This window comes from Triticum urartu, chromosome 2 (genome assembly GCF_003073215.2).
Source record: "Triticum urartu cultivar G1812 chromosome 2, Tu2.1, whole genome shotgun sequence".
NCBI lineage: Eukaryota > Viridiplantae > Streptophyta > Magnoliopsida > Poales > Poaceae > Triticum > Triticum urartu.
The window spans coordinates 462,853,670-462,862,491 of NC_053023.1; the positions used below are offsets into that span (position 1 = coordinate 462,853,670).

The following is an 8,822-nucleotide window of genomic DNA, read 5'->3' on the forward strand; positions in this document are numbered from 1 at the left end:
AATAGAGATAAGTATTTCCCTTAATGAGAACCAATGTATCAATCCAGTAGGAGAATCACACAAAGCCTCATGAACAACACCTATACACACATAAGCATATACTTGCACCCAACGCGGGTAAGAGGGTTGTCAATCCCCTTGAACTCCTTACTTGCAAGGATTAATTCTGATAGTAGTAGATAAAAAAGTAAATTGCAAAACAAAATAAAAGTAAATAAAATTGCAGCAAGGTATTTTGGATTTTATATATGATAAAAGTAGACCCCGGGGGGGGGCATAGTTTCACTAGAGGTTTCTCTTTCGAGCACATAGCATGTGGTGGGCGAACAAATTACGGTTGGGAAATTTCTACAAAAGCACATAGTTATGATGATATTCAAGGTAATGATCATGTATATAGGCATCACGTCCATCACAAGTAGACCGACTCCTGCATGCATCTACTACTATTGGTCCATCAATCGACCACTATCCAGCATGCATCTATGGTATTAAGTTCATGAAAAATAGAGTAACACCTTAAGCACAATGACATGATGTAGACGAAGTAAACCTAATCAATATGAATAAACCCCGTCATTTTATCCTTAAAGGCAACAATACAAATATGTGTCTTGTCCCCTTATGTCACTGGGATATAGAGCACCGCAAGATTGAACCCATTACAAAACACCTCTCCCACTGAAGATAAATCAATCTAGTTGGCCAAACCAAATGGATAGATTGGAGCGAAATACAAAACTATAAAATCATGCATAATAAAGTTCAGAAAAGACTCCATTACTTATCATAAATATTTAGATCATAAACCCACAATTCATTGGATCCCAACAAACACACCGCAAAAGAAGATTACATGGGATAGAACTTTGTGAACATCGAGGAGAACACTGTATTGAAGATCAAAGAGAGAGAAGAAGCCATCTAACTACTAGCTATGGACCCGTAGGTCTGTGGTGAACTACTCACGCTTCATTGGAAGGCGGCAAGGATGATGTAGAAGCCCTCCGTGATTGATTCCCCCTCCGGCAGAGTACCGGAAAAGGCATCCAGATGGGATCACGGAACACTACACCACAGTAGGGTTTAAGTGACACACTTCTGTGGGGAAAGGCCCACTAATCTCTGCAAGAGATCAGTCGGCATAGCTCCGAAGCTTGGCCCTCAAATCATGTGTCGGCAAGTGTGCACAATGGTTGACCAATTATGTGTCAGCAATGACTTAGCGACCACGTATCTGTCGGTAACCACATAGCGACTTATCATGTGTCAGCAGATGTCTAGGCCTAGCAGATTTGCAGTCAGCATAGGTAGGCGTATGGACACAAATTAAGTGTCGGCGTAGATAGGGTGTATGTTCTCATATTAAGTGTGGGCGTATGTGTACACCTGTCAAGCAGTGAAGCCACGGAACAATTGAGGCTGACTTAGGCGCGCGAGTGTTCTGAAAACAGGACTTGGCGCGCGGTCGGGCAAATTATTGGGCTGCGCGGCGGCCCAATTTGAGTCAACCCTAGAAATCAAGTACCCAACCCAAATACATCCCCGTTCCATCCCCACTCCCCTGCCGCCGCCGTCCATCCCCACCTCCCTGCTGTCGCTCCACCACCTATGCCCCCGCCGCCGTGCCATCGCTGCCCTCGTGCTCCAGCGTCACCCTCGTCCTCGCTGCCCTCGTCCTCACGCTTCCCCCACCCCACCGACACATGTTCCCTACCATCGCCGGGGTCGCAGCCGCCGATAGACCGACCCCGAGATCCGTCCGTCCACCGTCCCCAACCCCATTCCACGTCCCCGAGCCCTCGACCCCATCCCCTCCTTCCTTCCTTGCAGTCACAGCCGCCGAGAGCTCCGTCCGCTGCCGCGTTCACCGACCAGCCCCCTCCCCCACCCCCAAGATGAAGTGAATGCCGCTTAGGGATTCTAGCGCCACCGCCAACCACCATCGGAGACTGCCATCCGCAAGCGCCAGCATCGCCATAACTACCGAATCACCTCGGGCTGGTGGGAGTGGGCGTTGCTAGGTAAGCACCGATGGTGGGATCCCCAATTTGTTTTCTTTGTTCTTGTTCTTCCAACCGTGACTAGCACCCTGTGTCTCTAGTAGATCGAACTACAAGTTTGCTGCAACTTTGGAGTTGTATTGTTGGTAGTTGCTGTGGAGTAGTTTGGACATGTTGTTGATCTGAAGCATAACCTGATCCCTTCTCACTTAATCAGCCCCTTTTTGTTTAAGAAGAGCGTGTAGTATTACAAAGGTTACTACTTCGATCTGTATACCACTGAGAAGCAAAGCAATCATACCTTGTTTTATTTTCTAATTGTTTTGCCCGATCGACGGCTAGCGGGACATGGTACTTTAGTTCTTGAATTCTAGGCTTGCAAGTGTCTGAATTCTAGGTCTGCATCAGCATCATATGTTAATCAGATATATGTGTAACCAGCTATACTGATGATATTTCTATAATAAATAGTAATTCTGGAGTACCACTTCTTTTTGTAGCTAGCATGTAGGCTATAAGCTCTCGTTGATGCTATAGATGGTCAGGTCGGTTTCAATTTTTTCCGGACAAAATTAGATTCCAACCTAGTTTGTAGGAGGTTTGGTAGATATACAAGTCACTATAAAAAAGTCAGTTGCACAGTCAAATGACTGAAGTGAAATATTCTCATTGGAGAAATTTGCAACTGTTACCAAATTGCAAATGCAGAATGAGATAATTGTAAGCTTAACACTGCAGAATCAACGTTTTATAAATATTGTTGGATTATCAAGTATGCAGTAGGGGATAAATTTTTAACGGCTGCCTATAATGTCAACATTGTCTAGGCAAATAACATGTTCTTTTCCGTTATTTTTTTCCTTGAGATGGTAATACATTTTAATACGTCGCCTCAAAATCTGGAAGACGAAAGTCATTCATTGATACAAGTTTGTTTGCTGTGTTCCCTCCCTGTCATTTAAACCCGCCATTCGCTGAGTAATTATGGATAAAATTGTTGATCTTCTCTTGTACAGTTTGGTTCAAGCACTTGTGTTTATGGAGAAAATTTACACTAGCTTGCACCCGTGGTCAAACATTTAGGTCAAAAATGCACCTGCTGCATGGCCTATTCCTTCAATTTGTGCAGTAAGATAATGTGATGAATCATTCATTCATATATTCATATATGTGTTCAGATGCTTCTTTCCAAACATATAAAATGTGTTCAGATGCATGTCTTCGTTCATGTTTTTCATTTTTTCTTGGGACAGAAAAGTAGTATGTAATGCACGTATCTCCAGATGAGATAGGAGATAGATATATTTATGTGTCAGATACTACTGTCTGACTATTCGTGGTAATAAATATTGGTGTTAAGTAGAATCTCCATTTTTGTTCCCATCATAGGACCATTAAACAGTCCGATGCGAGCCATATATTTGATATTAAGCAAGTTGTCTGTGGATGTTCAATACCCACCTAATTTGAGCTCCCCGTTTCCTTATGCAGGTAAATCCTAGAATTTTCATCACTTTTTAGTTCTAATTTTACCACTCTGCTTGATGCTTGCTTAAATTGGGTGCCTTCTCATAATACCTTTCTTGCTTTGAAGAATATATCATTTAGCATGCTTTTCTAAAAACAAGTCACAACACCATTTAGAATGCGACAACTGAGAATGTTGGGATATATTGACATGTGCAGCTAGACATTCCCTTGGCATTCATGATATTTATAGATGGATTCACCCTTCAGATATGGCAGCATTATTTTCTCTTACTCATTTCATTCACTTCAAAATATCCAGGCCTTAGTTTCCTTAGTTACCCTCTTGCTGCTTCTGTTGGGTCTATGATTCCACAGGTGCCATATAATAATGTTTGTGAACTATGGACCTATTGGGTATGCTGGTGGTGGTGGTGGCAGGTACCAAAACAACAAGGTTCTTTCCTGATGTCCTGCTTATTGGAGGGGGGGGATGATGTAGCATCGATCACTAGTAGGCCAAGGTATTAATGCTGACATGTCTGTTTAAAATGGAAAATATAGCTAGTTTGCGGTGTGAGCAGATTTATAACTAATTGTAGCCTGTCAACCCCATTCTGACTGTAAGCAATTGGAAGATAAGAACTTCAATCATGATAATAATGATCTAGTTCAAGAGTAAGGCAGTACTTAAATCTTAATAGCGTCCATACATGGTGCTTTTATGATATGTTCGTGTTTATTCTGGTGATGGCCTAATATTACCTGAACATCATTTGTGCATTTGAAAAAGTTCATCCATTATACTTACCAAGGACATAACTTCCAGTCCCTTGTCCTACTTTCTAATCTAATTTATGGTCAGCCAAGTTATCTATATTATTAAATGTAGTTTTCGTTTTCACAGGGTGGTTGATACATGTCTTCACATTTTTCAGAGCAACATGCAGTGGAAGAAGCAGCCTATGAACTGAAATAGTTTGCATAAGAAATAGGCGATGTGAGTATGTTATCATTTGATTTACACATAATATGTACAACCGATGAAGCTTTTTCCATAGTTCTCTTGTGGAACCCTGTTCATTTTTGATGAAAATAAAAATGCCCCAAGACTGATTTTTCTGTCATTTAGCTAGTGTATTGATCAGATGATATTGAACTAAGAGCGCCAGTACATGGACTAGCGATCACACGTTAGAGTAAACCAAATGGCAAGCGAGGAAAATGTGTCACACGTAACACTTCAGTGTATCTGAAATTGTAGAACCTCTTTGTGAAATTATAGCATCACTATATAACTTTTCATGTCTTGTATATAAAATTGAACTCCACATACTGCAGTTTTAAAATTAAAAATATGAAATCACATGATGTAATCTGATGCTCATATACATTGGTTAGTAGTTAGCATAAATATATCAGTTTGGTGTTAACACTTTGATGGTCACAATCTAAAGATCACATGGCATATACAGAACTTCACATACTGCAGTTTTTTGGGTCTGAAGCTGTACATTTTAATTCTAGTTCATCAGATAACATACAACCACAATTGTTTTTGACATTTATTCTCGAACTTTGAAGTGCACAAAAACGTTGGGGTGAACATATGAGAATTTGACCATTTATTTTCACCCAGTACCATTCAGTTTAAACATATGAGAATTTGGCCCAAAGCCTCAGGATACCTATGACAATTTCCTCCATATTATTAATAACTTTTATGAATCCACTTTGGAATAAAACATTTGATACATGGATGTCTTAATTAGGTGTCAATACAAAAATTTGCACTTATGTTAGATATAACTGAGTATATTTTAATTGGTCTCTTATCATCAAGATCGTGTCGAATATTTTCAGGTACTCAGCCACCTACTACACATGGATGTGATGACTTCAGAGTGTTCTGCAGCATTTGGCTGTTTGCAGTATTTTGGACCAGCCAACTTGTGGTCATGAATCTTATGTCTGTTTTGGACCATTTGGTGCTTCAAGTGTTTTGGAGTATATATCTTGTGCTCATGGGTGTGATATAAGTGTTTTGGTTCATTTAATGTTAGAACTCTTTTAGAACAGCAAATAGTGGTCCCTTTATGTGGCTTGTGTTTTCTCGATGGTGGTCAAAATGGCCAAACTTTGCTATGTAAGGACTGTCTTGTTTTTGAACTTCTGATCAATATATATATATGTATGTTTGTGAACATATTATCAATGCTTGTGCAATATGTGTTCATCTTGATCCCGTTTGTGTATAACATTTGAGCATTGCATAATATTTAAGCCAGAGTAGTATCCAATTGTTATTTTGGCTGTACAACATCTTATCAACAATTTATCTGTCGGGAAAACATTCCAACAGAGAAACTGTCGACAAAGGTACACCTCTAGCCATGCAGAGAAAGTGTTGGCAGAAGTACACCCATAGCTCGACAAACCATGTGTCGGCAAAGCTAAAGACCTTGCTAGACAAACCAAGTGTTGGCATAGGTAGGGTGTATGTTGACTTACCATCTGTCGGTATAGGTAGGGTGTACATAGACAGACCATGTGTCGGCGTATGTAGGGTGTATAGAGACACACCATGCGTCGGCGTAGGTAGGGTGTATACCAACTAAAAAAGTGTCAGCAAGTGAACTTCTGTCGACAATACCTTTGCCCACAGCAAGTCCTCCGACTCTTTTATCTTCTGTCAGCATATGTGTTAGCTATAAGTTATGTGTCGGCAAAGGTACCATATGCCAACAGATTGATGTGTCGCCAAAACTTGACCGTGGTGTAGTGGAAGAACAGAAACTTGCGGCGGCAGAAAAAGTGTTTTGGGTGGCTCTCTATCGATTTTCCAATATTAGAGAATTTATATATGTGTAATTAGCTCAGACGAAGCGACAAGGGGTCCGCAAGGCAACATGGCGCGCCATATTGCCTTGCCGTCTCCTCGCTTGTAGTCTGTTCTCCTCTTGAAGCATCTAGGGTCTGTTTTGTCCAGAAAAATATCGTCAAAAAGTTTTGTCGCGTTTGGACTCTGTTTTGTACTGATTTTCTAGAAAACCAAAAACAAGCAGAAAACAACAACTGACACTAGGCAATGGGTGAATAGGTTAGTCCCAAAAATGATATAAAATAGCACAAAAATCATATAAAATATCCAAGATTGATACTATAATAGCATGGAACAATTAAAAATTGTAGATACGTTGGAGACATATCAAACACTACTGCGGGATACTCCAAATGCGACACATGGATCGAAGACCAATCGACAAAACTGTGTGTGATGCGTGAATCACAAAAGGCATGGTAATAAAACCGTCATCAATGAGACGAACTCTGTGCGATGGCGGAGCCGTCAAATACGATCCAGAAAAGAGTTGTGTGTGTGTGATATGTGGCATACATTTGATACATAGGAACTATTTGCAATGATAAAAAACAATAGAAACGATAAGGTAGATCAAGGTGTGTGCGATAGAAGGATACAGGTCACTCAAATGAACTGTTTGCGATGATCCAGAAGAACAGAAATGATTCGGCTTAACAAGATATGTGTGATACCCGACAAATAGGTGAGTAACAAGAATTGTGTGGGAAAACCGATAATAACACAAACAATTCTTCCTAATAAGCTGTGTGTGTTGTGGACAAAAGGTTGCTGGTAAAAAATTGTCAGCGATTGAAGAAATCATCACCAACGGGTTCCACAGTTTAATCCGTATGCAATGTGATTTGCATAGTCTGCACAACATCTATGCTCTGCCTACAGAAAAACAACATTTATACTTATAACAACAAGATAGCATAACCAAATTAAACACCCAATTACATAAGTGACTACACACATAACAACATTCTTATTTCACGGTTTAGGGTTTGGATGCTCTTATCGAAATCCATTGGTTATTTTTCCGTGTGTGCTCTCATTGTAGCGGACTATGAGAGCATGAACGGGAAAATATGATCACATAGAAATATATTACATTATGTACGAGTTAATCTAAAATGTCTTTAAGCCAATAGGTGGTCAACAAGAAAGTGCATTTCGTACCAACGAATAACTTTGCCTTTTGGATCATCTCAATCCCATGTCATGCGGACACCGTCCGCATGCATCTGTAGTCGGATAGTACTCCACATGTATAACAACATGGCATTTCAAAGAACAAAGAACACAATGCCATTTCAAACATTGTATCACAAATACCAGAAATATTGCAAGGTTCAAATTTCAGCATTACAAGGCCCAAATTCAAATATTACAAGGTTCAAACTATTATTACAAATCAGATTCATCTTCTTCAGAATCTAAGTCATGCATTATTTCTGTGAAAGGATCAGCCACAAGTCATATATCAGCTTGATACAGTAACTTCCGAATAATCTGTCAATTGAAGTTACAAACTGAAATTCAGTTTCTGGAGAACCTTTTCCATTCAGCTGTAGATGCATGCGCTGATTAGCAAACCATTCACCTATGCACACTAAATATAGGGCAAACCTCATTACCTTGAGCACACTTGCTTTCTGAATAAAGAACCTGGCGAATTTAATCTTTGGTGTGGTGCCTCGGTACTCGTTCAAAGTAATTTCTATGAGATGAAGATCAAGGCATTCAATGGGATTTTTATATTGCGCCAAAATTTCCACTTTTGGGCCTCTTTGTATCTGCAAACGAAGACGACATATTAGTGCCTAGCTATAGTTTTGAACACTTCGGGCCTCTTTGATTTGCATGATTTCTAAAATACACGAATAGAATGACATGCCATCTTCAATCGTTCATGATTAACATCTCAAAAAATATATATGTTGAAATCCTCCAAATTTCCTTTATAAACCATACTACATTTGTCATTGTAATCATGGTAGAAGTAACAACAAATTGACTTCACTATGTAGAGATGGGGGCAAGCTTGTGGAAATCATTTTCTGGATGATAGCCGAACATAGATCAACAAAAATTAGATAAAACACGATGTCCAATAAGAAGAAGGAGAAGAAGATTGTTGTACCTGAACGGGTAATGATCCAATAACAAGTTCGGAGAATTCAGCACATGAATAGCCCAACACTGTCAATTTCGGTGCGTCAATGCCCCTCATTGTTGTTGTACCTTCTTTATCAAGTACAAACAATCTCTCAAGGAAAGGCGCATTCTCAATGATCATATCGTGAAACACCTCAACTGACAGCCTATTCCGGCACTAGTAATGAACATAAATCGTACGGACATTCGTCGAGGCGATGTGGAGGCTACTGAACCCATCCATCACCAGAAGACGAAGGTACTCGAGCGTGGACAACCCCAAAGCTGGTTCTCCAAATCCTCCTTCGAGATGAGAACGTCCATGAGCT

At 40.1% G+C, this 8,822-nt stretch overlaps 1 long non-coding RNA gene across 3 annotated transcripts; it reads left to right on the forward strand.

Moving 5' to 3' along the window:
• The first annotated feature begins 1,550 nt into the window (after nt 1–1,550).
• Nucleotides 1,551–5,650, forward strand: LOC125537897. 3 transcript variants are annotated; one of them, XR_007296136.1, is made up of 5 exons: nt 1,557–2,024; nt 3,393–3,494; nt 3,849–3,994; nt 4,378–4,470; nt 5,334–5,650. It is a non-coding gene; the product is annotated as an uncharacterized LOC125537897 (long non-coding RNA). The 3 variants fall into 3 exon arrangements; XR_007296134.1 differs by having other exon boundaries at nt 1,564–2,024; nt 3,912–3,994; XR_007296135.1 differs by having other exon boundaries at nt 1,551–3,494.
• The last annotated feature ends 3,172 nt before the right edge of the window (nt 5,651–8,822 follow it).